The 20,124-nt window shown below is 43.9% G+C and overlaps 3 non-coding genes across 3 annotated transcripts; all 3 read left to right on the forward strand.

The window, feature by feature from the left end:
- The first annotated feature begins 4,905 nt into the window (after nucleotides 1-4,905).
- Nucleotides 4,906-4,988, forward strand: trnas-uga (transfer RNA serine (anticodon UGA)). Its single transcript has one exon. It is a non-coding gene; the product is annotated as a tRNA-Ser (tRNA).
- Nucleotides 4,989-16,711: 11,723 nt separating this feature from the next.
- Nucleotides 16,712-16,793, forward strand: trnas-gcu (transfer RNA serine (anticodon GCU)). The gene has a single exon. It is a non-coding gene; the product is annotated as a tRNA-Ser (tRNA).
- Nucleotides 16,794-19,464: 2,671 nt separating this feature from the next.
- trnar-ucg (transfer RNA arginine (anticodon UCG)) lies at nucleotides 19,465-19,553 on the forward strand. The gene is given in 2 exon segments: nucleotides 19,465-19,501; nucleotides 19,518-19,553. It is a non-coding gene; the product is annotated as a tRNA-Arg (tRNA).
- The last annotated feature ends 571 nt before the right edge of the window (nucleotides 19,554-20,124 follow it).

Raw genomic sequence — 20,124 nt, forward strand, 5'->3', positions numbered from 1 at the left:
ATAGCAAGCACTTCCTTTCTCAGATTAGGAGACCAAAACTGAACACAATATTCCAGGTGAGGTCTCACCAATGCGCTTTACAATTGCAGTAAGACGACCCTGCTCCTATACTCAAATCCCCGAGCTATGAAGGCCAACATACCATTTGTCTTCTTCACAGCCTGCTTTACCTGCATGCCAACTTTCAATGACTGATGAACCATGACACACAGGTCTCGTTACACCTCACCTTTTCCTAATCTTCCGCCATGCGGATAATATTCTGCCTTCGTTGTTTTGCCATAAAAGTGGATAACTGCACATTTATCAACATTATACTGCATCTGCCATGTATTTTCCCACTCGCCAAACCTGCCCAAGTCAACTTGCAGCCTCTTCGCGTCCTCCTCACGGCTCACACCGCCAGCTAATTTAGTTTCATCTGCAAACCTGGAGATATTGCACTCAATTCTTTCATCTGAATCATTAATGTATTCTGTGAAGAGCTGGGGTCCAAGCACTGAGCCCTGAGGCTCTCCACTAGTCATTGCCGGCCATTCTGAAAAGGACCCGTTTATCCGGACTCTCTGCTTCCTGTTTGCCAACCAGTTTTCGAGACTTCGGTTCTGTCTTCACAAAGGAAGATACAGATCACCTTCCGAATGCACTAGGGGACAGTGGGTCTAGTGAGAATGAGGAACTGAAAGTTATCCTTATTAGGTGGGAAATTGTGTTGGGGAAGTTGATGGGATTAAAGGCCGATAAATCCCCGAGTCCTGATAGTCTGCATGTCAGAGTACTTAAAGAAGTGGCCCGATAAATAGTGGATGCAATGGTGATCATTTTCCAACAATCTATCGATCTGGATCAGTTCCTATGGACTGGAGGGTAGCTAATGTAACGCCACTTTTTAAAAATGGAGGGAGAGAAAAAGCCGATAATTATAAACTGGTTCGCCTGACATCCGTAATGGGTAAAATGTTGGAATCAATCATGAAGAAGCCCAATTAAAAAGCAGTGACAGGATCGGACCGAGTCAGCATAGATTTATGAAAGGGAAATCATGCTTGACGAAATTTCTGGAATTTTTTGAGGATGTAACTAGTAGTGTGCACAAGGAGAACCAATGGATGTAGTGTATTTGGACTTTAAAAAGGCTTTTGACGAGGTCCCGCACAAGAGATTGGTGTACAAAATCAAAGCACATGGTATTGGTGGTAATGTACTGACGTGGATAGAGATCTGTTTGGCAGACAGGAAGAAGAGCGTCGGGATAAACGGGTCCTTTCCAGAATGGCAGGCAGTGACTAGTGGGGTGCCGCAGGGCTCAGTGCTGGGACCCCAGCTCTTTACAAAATACATTAACGATTCGGATAAAGGGATAGAATTTGTGGATAACGATAAACTAGGTGGCGGTGTGAGCTGTGAGGAGGACGCTAAGAGGCTGCAGGGTGACGTGGGCAGATTAGGTGAGTGGCCAAATACATGGCAGATGCGGTCTAATCTGGATAAATGTGAGGTTATCCATTTTGGGGGCAAAAACATGAAGGCAGAATATTATCTGAATGGTGCCAGACTAGAAAAAGGGGAGGTGCAGCGAGACCTGGGTGACATGGTTCATCAGTCTCTGAAGGTGGGCACGCAGGTACAGGAGGTGGTAAAAAAGCAAATGGTATGTTGGCCTTCGTAGCTAGGGGATTTGAATATAGGAGCAGGGAGGTCTTACTGCAGTTGTACAGGGCCTTAATGAGGCCTCACCTGGAATATTGTGTTCAGTTTTGGTCTCCTAGTCTGAGGAAGGACGTTCTTGTTATTGAGGGAGTGCAGCGAAGGTTCATCAGACTGATTCCAGGGATGGCTGGGCTGTCATATGAGGAGAGACTGGATCAACTAGGCCTTTATTCACTGGAGTTTAAAAGGATCAGAGGGGATCTCATAGAAACATATAAGATTCTGACGGGACTGGACAGTTTAGATACGGGAAGAATGTTCTCTATAATTGGGAAGTCCAGAACCAGGGGAGACAGTCTTAGGATAAGGGACAGGCCATTTACGACTGAGATGAGGAGAAACTTCTTCACTCAGAGAGTTGTTGACCTGTGGAATTCCCTGCCGCAGAGAGTTGTTGATGCCAGTTCATTGGATATATTCAAGAGGGAGTTAAATATGGCCCTTACGGTAAAGGTGATCAAGGGGTATGGAAAGACAGCAGGACAGCGGTACTGAAGGAATGGTCAGCCATGATCTGATTGAATGCCGGTGCAGGCTCGAATGGCCGAATGGCCTACTCCTGCACCTATTTTCTTTGTTTCTCTGTTTCTATCCACGTAAGTACATCACCCCCAATATCATGTGCTTTGATTTTGCACACAAATCTCTTGTGTGGGACCTTATCTAAAGCCTTTTGAAAGTCCAAATACACCACATCCATTGGTTCTCCCTTGTCCACTCTGCAAGTTACATATTCAGAAAATTCTGGTTGATTCGTCAAGCTTGATTTTCCCTTCATAAATCCATGCAGACTTGGACCGACCCTGTCACTGCTTTCCAAATGCGCTGCGATTTCATATTTAATAATTGATTCCAACATTTTCCACACGACTGATGTCAGGCTAACCGATCTATAATTACCCCTTTTCTCTCTCCCTCCTTTTTAAAAAAGTGGTGTTACATTACCTACCCTCCAGTCCATGGGAACTGATCCAGAGTCGATAGACTGTTGGAAAATGATCACGAATGCATCCACCATTTCTCGGGACACTTCCTTAAGTACTCTGGGATGCAGACTATCAGGCCCCGCGGATTTATCGGCCTTCAATCCCATCAATTTCCGCAACACAATTTCGCATCTAATCAGCATATCCTTCAGTTCCTCCTTCGCACTAGACCCTCGGTCCCCTCGTACATCCAAAAGGTTATTTGTGTCTTCCGTCGTGAAGACAGAACCAAAGTATTTGTTCAATTAGTCTGCCTTTTCTTTGTACCCCATTATAAATTCACCTGAATCCGACTGCAAGGGACCTACCTTTGCCTTCACTAATCTTTTCCTCTTCACATATGTATAGAAGCTTTGGCAGTAATTTTTTACGCTTCTGGCACGCTTCGTCTCGTACTCTTTTTTCCCCCTCTTAACAAAACCCTTAGTCCCCCTTGGCTGAATTCTAAATTTCTCGCAGTCCTCAGGTTTCCTGATTTTTCTGGCCAATTTATATAACTCTTCCTTGGATTTAACACTATCCTTAATTTACCTTGTTAGCCACGGTTGCGCCATCTTCCCCGTTGTATTTTTACTCCAGACAGGGATGTACAATTGTTGAAGTTCATCCATGTGGTCTTTAAATGTTTGCCATTGCCTATCCACTGTCAACCCTTTAAGTATCATTTGCCAGTCTATTCTAGCTAATTCACGCCTCATACCATCGACATTACCTTTCCTAAAGTTCAGGTCCCTAGTTTCTGAATTAACTGTGTCACTCTCCATCTTATAAAGAATTCTACCATGTTATGGTCACTCTTCCCCAAGGGGCCTCGCACAACAAGATTGCCAATTAGTCCCTTCTCATTGCACATCACCTAGTCCACGATGGCCAGCTCTCGCGGTGGTTCCTCGACATATTGGTCTGGAAGACCATCCGTAATATACTCCAGGAAATCGCCCTCCACCGCATTGCTATCAGTTTGGTCAGCCCAATCAATATATAGATTACAGTCGCCCATGGTAACTGCTGTACCTTTATTGCACACATCCCTTATTTCTTGTTTGATGCTGTCCCCAACCTCACTACTACTGTTTGGAGGCCTGTACACAATTCCCACTCGCGTTTTCTGCCATTTTGCATTCTGCAGCTCCCCCCATACCACTTCCAAATCATCCAAGCTAATGTCCCTCCTTATCATTTCATTAATTTCCTCTTTAACCAGCAACGCCACCCTGCCTCCTTTTCCTTTCTGTCTATCCTTCACAAGCATCTTATCTACCTGCCCTGCTACCGTCAAGGATTCTGTGGACATGCACTCCAAGGTCATTTGCACCTCTACACTCATCAGTGGCCTCACATTTAATGTTTATTCGCTTTCCCTATAAGCACTCCCCAAATGCATTATCGAACACTTCTCCGGGTTGAATTCCATTAAACCCCTGACCAGTTCTTTGATATCTACCTGCAAAGTACAGCTTTCTTCCTCATTATCAAGCATACCTGGTTGACCAATCTTTTAGTCACCTGCGCTATTTTGTATTTAGTAGCTCGGTGTCAAATTTCTATCGCATAATACTCTTGTGAAGCGCCTTGGACGTTTCGCTAATTTCAAGGTGCTAATTATATATAAGTTGTTGTTGTTTAAAATGTGTGTTACATAACGTTATATAGAGATTGCATCACAGAAAGAGACAATTGTACCTAACTGGTGTTGCTAGAGTTAATGCTGCACACTACCCTACTTCACTTGATCCTATCAGCATATTGTTCTATTGCTTTCTCAGTCATGTGCTTTGGTAATTTCCCTTTAAAATGAATCTGTGCTATTCGCCTCAACTGCTGCTTATGTAGCATCTTCCACATTCTAACCACTCTATGGTAAATAAGTTGCTCTTGAATTGTCCACTGAATTTACCGTTGATCCCCCGTTCTGAACTCCTGCACAATAGCAAACATTTTCTCCACATCAACTCGATCAAATACCTTCATAATGTTAAAAATATATCTCACTTGTTTTTCGAGAAAGAAGCTCCCCAGACTGTTCAGTTTTTCCCGAAATGTAAATTCTTTCAGTTCTAACCGAAATCTTTCCTTCTTTGCTGCGAGATTCTGCGATTCTATGATTTCATTTTCACATCGTCTGGGTGATCCAATAGGGCAAGCATGCAGGCGGTCTCTCTGATAAATTGCACCGACGATTCGACTATTAAAGCAGCTCTACTGTGTAGCTGCTATGGCCGAGTGGTTAAGGCGTTGGACTTGAAATCCAGTGGGGATTTCCCTGCCCAGGTTCGAACCCTGCCCGCAGCGATTCTGTAAGTGCTCTTTTTTATCGACACACGGGGATCTCATTGGAATCTGATTACAATTCCCTCCACTGCCCTTTGTTACACTGATTGACGCGAAGCTATTGTTCGAACTGGAAACATTAATAGTTTATCGGTATTAATTGTTGGTTTGTTGGACACTAGCTGCAAAAATCAGTGAGCAATATAGACAGTATAAAAAAATGCCTTTTAATAAAGTCAAGTGCATTGTTTGGGAGGAACTCACCTTTAGTTAATGAGTGCGAACGAGGTTTGGTTTTCTGAAGATGAACAAGTTTTGCCAACTGACCAAGGCAGCGTTTGACGTTGCAATTTTCTGATAACATCAGTGTTTGCATCAACGTAGATGGCTTATCCATTAAGCGACGTGGCCCCTGCAGTTTGCAGCAGAATAATGTACAGCAAAATTCTAATGGGTCAAAGTGTAATAGAAAGGCAAGCATGAAATCTCGGTGCCGCAATGCAAGGAGTATTCGGAACCCAGGACAGGGCTCTGAGCTAGTTAGAGTGGTTGACAGCTCAGATCACAGGACCCCAAAAATACAAAAGGCAGGAGGCAACAGAGCAGAGTAGCACTGGGGAAAGTGTAAACGACAAGGTGATAGGAAGAGACAATATGTATGAATATAAAGAGGCTGCAGGAGGGGTCAAAACTAAAAATCCTGGTTTAAAAACTAGTACTAAAACACTCTACCTAACCGCACGCAGCTTTTGAAATAAAGTAAATGATTTGACGGCACAACTCATCATAAATGGGTATGATTTGTTGGCCATTACAGAAACATTGCAGGTTGGCCAGAACAGGGAATTAAACATACAGCGGTATCTGACAATTCGGAAGGATAGACAAGAAGGGAAAGGAGGTGGGGTAGCTCTGTTAATAAAGGATGATATCAGGGCAGTTGTGAGAGACGATATTGGCTCTAATTAACAAAATATTGAATCATTGTGGGTAGATATTAGAGATAGTAAGGGGAAAAAGGCACTGGTGGGCGTAGTTTATAGGCCCCCAAATAATACCTTCACGATGGGGCGGGCAATAACCAAGGGAATAATGGAGGCATGTGAAAAAGGAACGGCAGTAATCATGGGGGATTTTAACCTACATTTCGATTGGTCAAATCAAATCGCACTGCGGAGCCTTGAGGAGGAATTCATAGAATGCTTACGGGATTGTTTCTTAGAACATTATCTTACAGAACGTAAAGGGAAGCAAGCTATCTTAGATCTGGTCCTGTGTAATGAGGCAGGAATAATAAACGATCTCCCAGTACAAGATCCTCTCGGAATGAGTGATCACATATGGTTGAATTTGTAATACAGTTTAAGGGTGAGGAAGTAGTGTCTCAAACGAGCGTACTATGCTTAACCAAAAGTGACTACAGTGGGATGAGGGCAGAGTTGGCTGAAGTAGACTGGAACACAGACTAAACGGTGGCACAATTGAGGAACAGTGGAGGAATTTTATGGAGCTCTTTCATAGTGCTCAACAAAAATATATTCCAGTGAAAAAGAAGGGCGGTAAGAGAAGGGATAACCAGCCGTGGATAACCAAGGAAATAAAGGAGAGTGTCAAAATAAAAACCAATGCGTAAAAGGTGGCTAAGGTTAGATGGAAATTGGTAGGTTGGGAACATTTTAAACGACAGCAAAGAATGACGAAGAAAGCAATAAAGAAAGGAAAGCTAGATTACGAAGGTAAACTTGCACAAAACATAAAAATAGTTAGTAAAAGCTTTTACCGATATATAAAACGGAAAAGAGTGACTACAGTAAATGCTGGTGCCTGAGAAGGTGCGAAGGGGGATTTAATAATGGGAAATGTGGAAATGGCTGAGACTTCAAACAATTATTTTGCTTCGGTCTTCACAGTGGAACACACAAAAACCATGCCAAAAATTGCTGGTCACGGGAATGTGGGAAGGAAGGACCTTGAGATAATCACTATCACTAGGGGGCTAGTGCTGGACAGGTTAATAGGACTCAAGGTAGACAAGTCCCCTGATTCTGATGAAATTCAACCCAGGGTATTAAAAGAGATGGCGGACGTTCTAGCAGATGCATTCGTTATAATCTACCAAAATTCTCTGGACTCTAGGGAGGTACCAGTGAATTAAAAAGCAGCAAATGTAACGCCTCTGTTTAAAAAAGGGGGCAGACAAAAGGCAGGTAACAATAGGCCGGTTAGTTTACATCTGAAGTGGGGAAAATGCTTGAAGCTATCATGAAGGAAGAAATAGCGGGAACCGAGATAGGAACAGTGCAATCAAGCAGACGCAACATGGATTCAGGAAGACAAAAGCATGTTTAAATAATTTACTGGAATTCTTTGAGGATATAACGGGCATGGTGGATAGAGGTGTACCGACGGATGTGGTGTATTTAGATTACCAAAAGGCTTTCGATAATGTGCCACACAAAAGGTTACTGCAGAAGATAAAGATACCTGGAGTCATAGGAAATCTATTAGCATGGATAGAGAATTGGCTAACGAACAGAAAGCAGAAAGTCTGGATAAATGGGTCCTTTTCGGGTTGGAAATCGGTGGTTAGTGGTGTGCCACAAGGATCGGAGCTGGGACCACAACTGTTTACAATATACATAGATGACCTGGAAGAGGGGACAGAGTGTCGTGCAACAAAATTTGCAGATGACACAAAGATTACTGGGAAAGAGGATTGTGTAGAGGACACAGAGAGGCTGCATAGAGATTTAGATCGGTTAAGCGAATGGGCTAAGTTTTGGCAGATGGAATACAATGTCAGAAAATGTGAGGTCATCCACCTTGGGGAAAAACAACAGTAAAAAGGAATATTATTTGAATGGGGAGAAATTACAACATGCTGAGGTGCAGAGGGACCTGGGGGTCCTTGTGCATGAATCCCAAAATGTTAGTTTGCAGGTGCAGCAATAATCAGGAAGGCGAATGGAATGTTGGCCTTCATTGTGAGAGGGATGGAATAGAAAAGCAGGGAGGTCCTGTTGTAACTGTATAGGGCATTGTTGAGGACGCACCTGGAGTACTCCGTGCAATTTTGATCACCTTTCCGTAGGAAGGATATACTTGCTTTGAAGGGTGTACAGAGACGATTTAATAGGCTGATTCCGGAGATGAGGGGGTTACCTTATTAAGATAGATTGCGTCAACTGGGTCTTTACTCGTTGGAGTTCAGAAGGATGAGGGGTGATCTGAAAGAAACATTTAAACGAATGAAAGGGAGAGACAAGATAGAGGCAGAAAGGTTGTTTCCACTGGCCGGGGAGACTAGAACTAGGGGCACAGCCTCAAAATAAGGGGGAGCCAATTTAAAACCGAGTTGAGAAGGAATTTCTTCTCCCAGAGGGTTGTGAATCTGTGCACTTCTCTGCCCAAGGAAGCAGTTGAGGTTAGCTAATTGAATGTATTCAAATCACAGATAGGTACATTTTTAACGAATAAGGGAATTAGCGGTTACGGGGAGCGGGCGAGTCCGTGGAGCTGAGTCCTCGGCCAGATCAGCCATGATCTTGTGAATGGTGGATCAGGCTCAAGGGGCTAGATGGCCTACTCCTGTTCCTAATTCTTATGTTCTTATAATGAGGGATTATGCAGTAGAATTGTATTTAGATCAGTTCCATACTTTGCACTACAAACCAATCAGCGGCAGTGAGCCTTTCACCGATTGAAATACGAGAAGTCACAAATCCCCTTAGGATATGGAATTATTCATTTAATGCTGGAAACACTCCTCAGGGCCACCAGCTCTCGGCAGAACTAATGTTTTCCAGCATTGCTTCAATGTATTACAGGTTTGGTGTGAGTTTCGTCCCTGAATGTTTAAGCTGCTCTAAAGTACTTGCAGGCCAACCGCACCACCAAAAATAAAATAAATGGCCCGTAATGGGTTCGAACTCGCCAATTTGGCGTTAGTAAGACCAAGCGCCAACCAAGTGAGGCAATCGGCCTTAATGCCATGTACTTTCTTATGGCACTTTTACATTAAAATGATAGCATTCCTATAGCGACTTTTACCTCAGCACTTCCCAAAGCAGTTCAGATCAAATTAATTACTTTTAAGATGTGATCACTTTGTAGTGTAGGAAATGCAAAAATGTACAGCATGGAAGGAGGCCATTTCAGCCAATAGTGCCCGAGGAGGCCGATAAAGAGCTTTCCAGCCTAATTCCCACTTCCCAGCTCTAAGTCCGTCCTACGGGTTACAGCAATTTAAGTGGAATTCAAGTATTTTTAAAATGTGTGAGGGTTTCTGCCGCATTGAGACATTGAGTTTCCGACTACCATGACGCCTTGGGTAAAGACATTTATCCTCACAGCTCGTCTAACCCTCCCCCTAATTCATCATCATAGACAGTCCCTCGGAATCGAGGAAGACTTGCTTCCACTCTTAGCATGTGTTCTTCGATGGCTGTACAGTTCAATACGGGAACCACACTCTCTGACACAGGTCAGACAGACCGTCGTTGAGGCAAAGGATGGGCAGGGAGCCTGGTTTGCCGCAGCTCCTTCCGCTGCCTGCACCTGATTTCTCCATGCTCTCGGCGACGATACTCGATGAGTTCAGCACGCTCTCCCATGCACTTCCTCCACTTAGGGCGATCTATGGCCAAGGACTCCCAGGTCACAGTGGGGATGTCACACTTTATCAGGGAGGCTTTAAGGGTGTCTTTTTAACGTTTCCTCTGTCTGCCTTTGGCTCATTTGCCGTGGACGAGTTCCAAGAAGAGCGCTTGCTCTGGCAGTCTCGTGTGTGGCATATGGCCTGCCCAGCGGAGCTGATCAAGTGTGGTAAGTGGTGCAATGCTGGGGATGATGTCTTGGACGAGGACGCGAATGTTTGCGCGTCTGTCCTGCCAGGGGATTTGCAGGATCTTGAGGAGACATCGCTGGTGGCATTTTTCCAGCGACTTGAGGTGTTTACTGTACATAGTCCACGTCCCTGAGCCACACAGGAGGGCGGGTATTACTACAGCCTTGGAGACCATGAGCTTGGTGACAGTTTTGAGGGAATCATCTTCAAACACTCTTTTCCGCAGGCGGCCGAAGGCTGCACTGGCGTACTGCAGGCGGTGTTGGATCTCGTCATCAATGCCTGCTCTTGTTGATAGGAGGCGCCCGAGATAGGGGAATTGGTCCACCCCGAAATTAGTTTAAATCTATTCCCCCTGGTTGTTGACCACTCTGCAAATGGAAACAGGACCTTCCTTCCAACTCTATCTAGGGCCTTCATAAAGTTATGCACCTCAATATAGTCTCCCCTCAGCCTCCTCTGGTCCAAAGAAAACAGGCTCAGCATTTCCAATCTTTCCTCGTCACCAAAATTCTCCATTCCAGGCAACTTTTTTTGTAAATCTCCTCAGTACCCTTTCCCGCGTAATCACATCTTTTTTTTGAAATGTGGTGTCCAGAACTGCACACAGTACTCCAGCAGCGGCCTAACCAATGTTTTATACAGTCAAGTGCAATGTCTTTGCTGTAACTAGCAGAGTTACGGACCGAGAGCTGGTAAGTGGGATTAGGCTGGATTACCTTTTGTTGGCTGGCGCAGATACGATGGTAAGTACTGCAGGGATTCCAATACGGCCAAGTTGATCTCGTGGACTAATTTGATCGCGTCGATGGAGAGGAATTTTAACAGATTTTTTTCCCATAATTAGCCTGGGGGATTTTTTTGCTTTTTTGCTTCTCCCATGCGTTCGCATGGCTCGGGTTGGGGTGGTGTGTATAATTTTTCGGTGCAAGGGTTGTAGAAGTTGTGTGGGGCGGACTTATTGGGCTGGGCGTTCTTTATCTTTCCGCCATTGTCATACTTCACAGGTTCATATATAGCCTTCGGGGTTGTTGATCAAAGGGCCCTGTGGCTTTTTGTCGGCTGGCATGTATACTATGGGCCGAATTGGCCTCCTTCAGCGCTGTGGATTTCTAGATTTCTATGTACTTTCACAGCCCCAGACTATTCCTTCACAGAGCCTGACAGCTGCAACACATATTCAGACGGCTCTTTCACAGTCCCAGACTCGACCTTCACAGATTCACAATCTTCCGACACAGTACCACAATCTACCTTCACAGATCCAAACTTTTCCTGCACCGACCCAGACAGCGGCTAAACAGACCCAGGCAGCTCCCGTACAGAGGGGTAGTGATCCTACACTGAGTCAGACATTACGGCACAGATCCATACACACTTGTGCAGATAGGCAAAGCGCATACACAGCATCAAAATGCTTGTGTACAGACTGAGACAGTTCTTTTCAGAGACCCAGCATCACCTACACAGGAGCAAACATGTCCTCATCAGCTGCAGACTATACCAACACATTTCCAGAGAGCTTCGACAGAGACACTGACATTTCCTTCGTGAAAGTAGGCAGCTCCTGTACAGAACCAGGCAGGTGCTACACTGAATCAGGGATTAACAGCACAGGGATAAACCTTCCTACACAAACCCATACAGCTCCGTTCAAAGACATTTGGACCTCCGAGACAGATTAAGTCCCTCTTACATAGACATAGACAGCTCTACCCTGGCCAAGGCATCACCAACACTTATCCAAGAACTCCTACACAGATATAAGCAGTTCTTGCACGGGCGCAGACTGTTCCGACAAAGGACCAGACTGCTCGTTCACCGAGCCAGACACCTCGCTTCGGAGATGCAGACATTTCATTTAAAGATAAAGACAGCACCGGTACTGAATCAAAAAGCTCAATGCAGAACCACACTGACCCAGGGAGATCAACCAGAGACAGACACACTCCATCACAGATGCAGACTCTCCGGCACAAAAAGAGACAACTCTTGCAGAGACCCAGTCAGCTCCAAACCTGACACATGGAGCTGCAACACAAAGCCCAACGCTCCTACACAAACCCGGACAACACTTAAACAGACACAGTCAGCTCAAATTCTGACACAGGCAGCTGCAACACAGACCCAGAAAGCACCTGAAGAGACTCAGAAAGTATTACACAGAAACAGAAGGCTCTTACAGTGCCTTCCTACCTATTCTCAGAGAGCTTGTCATTGAATCCAATGCATAAAGCTGCAGATAACTGAATTAAATAGGCTTACAAATGACAGCATAGCGTATACAGCCTTTCTCGAATATTCTGGAGTCTTTTTTCATTTAAATCTATCAGCATAGCCATCTATTCCTTTCTACCTCATATGCTTGTATAGCTTCTCCGTAAATGTATCTATAGTATTCGCTTGAACCACTCCTACGCTTCTGAGTTCCACATTCTCATCACTCTTTCCAGAAAGAAGTTGCTTCTGAATTCTCGATTTGATTTCTGGATTTCTTGATGACTATCTTATATTGGTGGCCTCCAGTTATGCTCTTCCCCACATGTGAAAACATTCTCTCTGTAAACACTCCATCAAAATCTTTCATAATTTTAAATAAATCTATTAGGTCACCATTATAGATCAATCTTCAAGAGAAAAGAGACCCATCTTGTTCAGTATTTCCACTTATGAATAACCTCCCATTTCTGGTAGCATCCGTGTAAATCTTCTCTGCACCCTCCCAAATGCCTCTATATCATCTTTATAATAGGATGACCAGAACTGCATACAGTTCTCTAAGTGTGGTCTAACCCAGGTTCAATACAGGTTGAGCATAACCTTCATATTTTGCAATTTTATAACACTAGAAATAACCTCCACTGCTTAGTTACCTTTATTTTGTCTTGATAAACTCTGTGACAATTTTTGTGATTTGTGTAGTTGTACTCAGAGATCCTATTGTTCCTCTACCCCACCGAGAGTCGTTTGTGCCAAGTAATTAGTGACCTCCATATTCTTCCTACCAAAATGTAATACCTCACATGTGTGTGTGTGGAACTTAATTGAAAATTATATGCCCATTCTGCGTGTTATTAATGTTGCCCTTAATTTGTTGCAGTCCTCCTCATTATAAATTTCCTCCAATTTGGTATCATTGGCAAATTTGGAAATTCTGTTTTTAGTTCCAAATTCTAAATCGTTAATATAATTGTGAACAATAGTGGTTCCGGCATTGATCCTTTTGGAACACCACTACCCATCTTCTGCCAATGTGAATATCTGCCTTTTACCTCCAATCTCTGATTTCAGTCTTGAAGCTAGCTCGCTATGCATTCTGCTGCTTATACCCTGACGTTGCTCAGCAGGCTATTATTGGGTATCATAGCGAGGGTCTTTTGAAAATCTAGATACCTTATACTTATTGCATGATCAATGTCTACCCTCTCTTTTACCTCTTCAAACATTATGAGTTTGGTCCAGCAGTACTTTCCCTATTGAAATCCATGCTGATTATTCATTTTTATACTTTTGGTTTCTAGATGTTCTTCTATTTTCTCCATTAGTAAGGGTTCCATTATTTTCCTATATAAGTGACAATCATACCCCTTGACCAACGAGCTGATTAGCTGAGACAAGCAGGGAGTACATCATATTATTCCCGCCGAAAGCAATTCAGCCATTCCCGCTTTCTATTGTGTAATACAGCGACATCAAGTTGTTGTACTGTCAGTCTCGGATCAGTCTTTATCTGTTTAAAAGGCTTGCGATCTCAGTGCTGCTTCATTCAGTGTGTGTTTAAAAAAAATGCGACGTGCTAGCTGCCGTGGCTGGGTGGTTAAATCTTTGGATTAGGAATGTAATCGAATTGCTTCTGAGTAAGTTCGAGCCCTGTTCACAATGAATCAGTAGCTGTCGGCATTCGCACGTAATCGGCTCTGTTTGGATGTCATTTGAGGTGTAATTATTTTGCAGCAACTTTTCGGCCACCTGTTCCGTCACGCTCACCCAATCATCCACTCTTGCGTGTCCAGAGGATTGGGACATTTCTATAATCCAGCAAAGAATGACTAAAAATATGGTTAAAAAAGGGTAGATTATGAATGTTAACTTGAACGGAATATAAAAACAGATAGTAAGAGTTTCTACAGGTATGTAAAAAGGAAAAGAGTGGCTAAAGTAAATGTTAGTCTCGTGGAGGATGAGACTGGGGCATTAATAATCGAGAACAGGGAAATGGCAGAGACTTTGGACAAATATTTTGTTTCAGTTCTCATGGTAGAAGTCAGTAAAAACATTCAAATAGTGGATAAATATTGAGGGAGGAAATTAATACTATCATTATCACTAATGAAGTAGTATGAGGTAAAATAATGGGACTAAAGGAGGACAAGTCCCTGGCCCTGATGGCTTATCTCCAATGGATGCATTGGTTGTATCCACAGGATATAAGCCATCAGGTCCAGCGGTCCTATGGAGGAGTTGCTTCCACTCCCAAAGTGAATTCTTTGATGGCTGAGCAGTCCGATACGAGAGCCACAGACCATTTCACAGGTGGGACAGACATTCGTCAGGGGAAGGGGTCGGTTGGGCTGGTTTGCCGCATGCTCCTTCTGCTGCGTGCGCCTTGGCTCTTCATGCTCCTTGCATCGAGCCTCAAAGAGCTCAACGCCCTCCCGGATGGATTTTCTCCACCTCGGGCGATCTGCGGCCAGGGTCTCACAGGTGTCAGTGGTGATGTCGCACTTTCCCAGCGAGGCTTTGAGGGTGTCCTTATAACGTTTACACTTTCCTCCTTTGGCTCGTCTACCATGAAGGAGTTCCGCATAAAGCATTGCTTATGGAGTCTCACATCTGGCATGCGTACTATGTGGCCTGCCCAGCGAAGCTGATCGAGTGTGGTCAGTGATTCAATACTGGGGATGTTACCCTGGTCGAGGACACTGATGTTGATGCGTCTGTCCTCCCAGGAGATTTGCAGGATCTTGCGGAGACATCGTTGGTGATATATCTCCAGCGACCTGAGGTGCCTTCTGCACATCGTCCATGCCTCAGACCCATACAGAAGGGCGGGTACTATTACAGCCCTGTAGACCATGAGTTAGGTGGTAGATTTGAGGGCCTGGTCTGCAAACAGTCTTTTCCGCAGGAGGCCGAAGGCTGCACTGGAGCACTGGAGGAGATGCTGAATCTCCACATAAATTTCTGCCTTTGTTGACAAGAGGCACCCCCTCATTTCCAATGGAATTCTTCCAGTCACACAACCTTCGTTCAATCAAAAAATATCTAGATTATGAATCAATTATTTATTTATTTGAAACAAATCAAATTCATTTTTTTTTAAATAAAAATTAAATGTATTTATTTTCTTAAGTTGTTTAATATACATATATTTTTAAATTGGCTTTCAGTGGGCTGGTTTTACGTACCTACCTCTTTCCTGTCTGTCGATCACCTGTGGCTTCAATAACCGTTTCTGCCAAGCGTGGTCCTGAGCCCCACTGCACAATTGCCTTCAGGGATGATAGAAATCTCACTTTATTCTTTTAAAAGGGAACTGCGGTCAGTCAAAGGTCATTCTGCATCTGGGTAAAAGGGATGTCCTTGTAGTCCCCGATCATTCTGTATCTGTTTAAAAGGGTTGGTTGTCAGTTCCGGTTCATAATCTTTCCCTTTAAAACGGATTTTCTAATAAACCCGGGTCCTCCTGTATAGTTTGAGAAGGAGTATGATTTCAGCTGCAATGACCGAATTGTTAAACTGTTGTGTTCCAATTTACATCGAGGTTGCCTGCGCCGGGTTTGCACCCAGATCGCCGTGCATCTGTTCATTTACTCGAAATATGCTCATCTTTTCCTAAATCCACTCCTTGATTTTGCTCGCAATATACACAACAACACATTGGATGATGGTGGCAGCGGCCACGTGGTCTAATGGATACGGCTTCTAACTTCGATTATAACCGCGAACTTATCAAAACATTGCAGATTCGTATCTTGCCGCGGTCAATTAACTCGCTGCCTGAAATTTTATATTTGTTGCGATTCTGCCGAAAAAACAACCATCTCTTCGAGTCACTCACCTGAAGCAAAGGAAGGCTGTTTGCTTTAAGAATCTAATGGCATGTGTTCATCATTGTCGATCTGCATGCACGGGCAGAGCAAGCTGTGATGTGGACTTTCTTGCACATTATTTTTGTTGGGTTACAAAAAGCAGGAGATTAAAGGCTGACGCTTGGCTGAATAAAAGACGAGGTGGCCGAGAAATTAAGGCGATGGACTACTAATCAATTTTGTTCTGCACGCATGAGTTCGAATCCCATCCTCGTCGTATTTGTGTTCAGCTTTGACTCCCCTGGTCACTTTGTCAATCACATTAACCTCATCGCTGAATTTCCCTTTCACTGACAAGGATGCTGCACTTTGCTCATGTCATGTCTCAAATTAATAATATATTCGTCAAATGGATAACATTTGTCGGACTGCGGAGAGTGAGACCAATTAGATCGGTCTCTGAGTGACAGCACAAGCACGATGGACCTTTTCTCACGACCGTCAGAATCTGAGAGCTGCACTCTTCACTGTCGGCGGCTCGTTAGTCTCGGGGTATAATTCCCGCTTCGGAATGATCACATTTGAAATGCGAGAGGTCTCGGGCCAAATCCTGAACGAGCGCCGCCATTTTTTATTCAAAATTCCGCGCCTCACAGCCGCTTGACATGTGAGAAAGCAGATATATTTCACATTAAAACGTGTGATTTTGCGGCGATTGTTCGCACAGCGTCCAAATCCCAGAGCAAAGTGAAACTCACACAACTGAGTAAAGTTAAAATATCTCAGAGGTACTCGGCTCTGTGACTCGTTCGATAACCGAAAGCCTAGTTGCATGTATCCGGCCGATACTTAATCAGTATAGCAGAGACGAGGTGGCCGAGAGGTTAAGGCGATGGACTGCTCATCCATTGTGCTCTGCACACATGGCTTCGAATCCCATTCTCGTCGTCGTTGACTTGCAGCTTAACCACTTTATGACATTCACATATCACCACATCGCCAAATTCACCTTTTACTTACAGGGATGCAGTACTTTCCTCATGTAATGTCTCAAATTAATAATATATTCGTCAAAAGGAGAACAGTTGCAGTACAATAGCGAGGGGCACTAATTAGATAGGTATCTGAGAGACAGCACATGCACGATGGGTCATAATATCATTTCTCACCACCGTCAGAATCTGAGAGCTGCGCTTTTCACTGTCGGCGGCTCGTTGGTCCATGGTTATGATTCTCCCTTCGGATTGATCACATTTGAAATGCGAGAGGTCACGGGCCAAATCCCGGACGAGCCCCGCCATGTTTTACTCAAAGTTCCGCTTCTAACAGCCGCTCGACATGTGAGAAAACAGACGTATTTCACGTTAAAACGTGTGATTTTACGCCGATGTTCCCTTAGCATCCAAATCCCAGAGCAAAGTGAATCCCGCCAAACTGAGTAAAGTTAAAATATCTCAGAGGTACTCGGCTCTGTGACTCGTTGGATAACCTTAAAGCCTTGTTTGGTTCCGGCCGATACTTGATCAGTATATCTTCCTGTCTGTACGGATAAGTTCACCTCAATTGGGATAAGCATACATTCAGCGTCAATCTCCACCTCTGCCCTGAACATGTGTGCGTCCTGTGTCTCTAGAGCTGAAAAGATGAGAGAAGCTGCTTTTTGAATTCGTCCCTTGGCTGCCGAATTCAAAGCATACAGGAAATCAATCCGGGCTGGCAAAGCTGCCTGGTCTGATTAAAAGGCGGTGATACCCTATATTGTAGGCATGTTCTCGTCTTCTGGCCTCAACATTAGGTTCAACGTATCGGATGATAAGCACTGCTCCCATTGTCTGGTAATGGTTCTGCTATTCCCACTAACACCTCCTCTGGACCATCCTTTGTTACGTTATTGCCCGATTACCACCCACTTTGCCTTTCTCCATTGTGCCATGTATTATTTATATCACTCCTGCGTTCCGCTGTATCACAGACGTTCCCATTTGATCTTTCTCCCTGCGTATTTTTTCCAGGCGCTGTTTTTGTTGAAAACATCTGTAATCTTTAACTTTTTCCTGAAATATCGGAATGATTATCCGACAGAACGTGAAATCGGATTCTTCCTCCACAAAATCTGCACCACCTGCCGAGTTTTACATATTTATCTGTTTTTATTCATTATATTTCTGTGTCCCTTTTAAGGGGATTTGCTGTCTGTCCGAGATCATTCTCTGTCTCTTTAAAATGGTGTGCTATCAGACCCTCATCATTCTGTGTCTGTTTCAAAGGGATGTGCTGTCTGTCCCAGATTTCCAATTTCCAATTTCAAAACCTGCCTTTGGAGGTTAACGAATTTTAGTTTGCTTGTGTTTTTGTGTAAACTAGAGAGTGTGCAAACGTGCTGTGCGATCTTACTGTCATGTGAGAAAAATGCATTACATGCAACTTGAAACCGTACCGATTTGATTGATCACTCCTTCGTGGACTCTCTGACGGTTGAAGAATCTGCTGTGGGATTTTGCTATTCCACATCGGAAAGAAGGGAAAATACACAAGTTAGAAATATAGCGATTTTAGGCAGGGCTTGCGTGTGGGCTGTGTGACATGACGACATCCTCCATCCTTATTTGCAAATTCAAATCAAATCAAACCAATACAAGACATGACTGACTGACTGACTTTATTTATACATGTATATATATATATATGTGTATATTTATATATAATCCCAAATTTTTAACTTGCAAAATAAATATGCTTTTTCTGTTCTGCCTGCGCTGCGCTCTCTTACATTTGACCTCTTTCACAGCACAAGCAGCTGCTGTCAGATCCAGCGGAAAGACACACTCGACTTTAAAAGATCGCCCTTGTAGCCCACGTCTTCCCTCATGGCTTGTCTTCCACCATGGGCTTACTGTGTTTGGGGAGTTATTGACTGCGCCTCTCATTTCCCAATGGAATTCCTATAGTTACACAGCCTTCGTTCAATAAAAAAATACATAGATTATGAATCAATTATTTATTTCATTAAAACAACTCAAATTCAATTTTTTTAAATACAATTTAAATGCATTTATTTTCTTAAAATGTTAAATATTTATATATTTCAGACTGGGCTGGTTTGGCCTCCCTCCCTCCCTCCTTCCTGCCTGTCTATCACCTGTGGCTTCAATAACAGTCTCTGCGCCGCGTGGTCCTGAGCCCCACTGCACAATTGCCTTCAGGGATGAGCGAAATCTCACTTTATTCTTTTAAAAGTGAACTGCTGTCAGTCAAGGGTCATTCTGCATCTGGGTAAAAGGGATGTCCTTGCAATCCCGGATCATTCTGTGTCTGTTTAAATGGGCTGGTTGTCATTTCCGGTTCATAATCTTTCCCTTTAAAACGGATTTTCTCATAAACCCGGCTCATCCTGTATTGTTTGAGAAGGAGTATGATTTCAGCTGCAATGACCGAATTGTTAAACTATAGTGTTCCAATTTACATTGGGGTTGCCTGCGCCGGTGCGCACCCAGATAGCAGTGCATCTGTTCATTCACTCGAAATATGCTCATCTTTTCCTAAATCCACTCCTTGATATTGCAGTTGCCCCGAATTTGCTCGTGATATATACAACAACACAATGATTAGTGCTGGCAGCGGCCGCGTGGCCTAATGGATAAGGCGTCTGACTTCGATTACAACCGCAAAATTATCAGAAGATTGTAAGTTCGAGTCCTGCCGCGGTCAACTTAGCTCGCTACGTGAAATTTTATATTCTTTGTTGTGATTCTGCCGAGAAACCAACCATCTCTTTCAGTCACTCACCTGAAGTGAAGGAAGGCTGTTTGCTCAAAGAATCTCAGCACGGGCAGAGCAAGCTGTGAAGTGGACTTTTTTGCACCTTATTTCTGTTTGGATACAAAAAGCAGGAGATTGAATGGCTGACGATGTCTTATAGCAGAGACGAGGTGGCCGAGAGGTTAAGGCGATGGACTGCTCATCCATTGTGCTCTGCACACAAGGCTTCGAATCCCATTCTCGTCGTCGTTGACTTGCAGCTTAACCACTTTATGACATTCACACATCGCCAAATTCCCCTTTTACTTACAGGGATGCAGTACTTTCCTAATGCAATGTCTCAAATTAATAATATATTCGTCAAAAGGAGAACAGTTGCAGTACAATGGCGAGGGGCACTAATTAGATAGGTATCTGAGAGACAGCACATGCACGATGGGTCATAATATCATTTCTCACCACCGTCAGAATCTGAGAGCTGCGCTTTTCACTGTCGGCGGCTCGTTGGTCCATGGTTATG

The sequence above is a fragment of the Pristiophorus japonicus genome, unplaced genomic scaffold, assembly GCF_044704955.1.
Source record: "Pristiophorus japonicus isolate sPriJap1 unplaced genomic scaffold, sPriJap1.hap1 HAP1_SCAFFOLD_80, whole genome shotgun sequence".
Taxonomy (NCBI): domain Eukaryota; kingdom Metazoa; phylum Chordata; class Chondrichthyes; family Pristiophoridae; genus Pristiophorus; species Pristiophorus japonicus.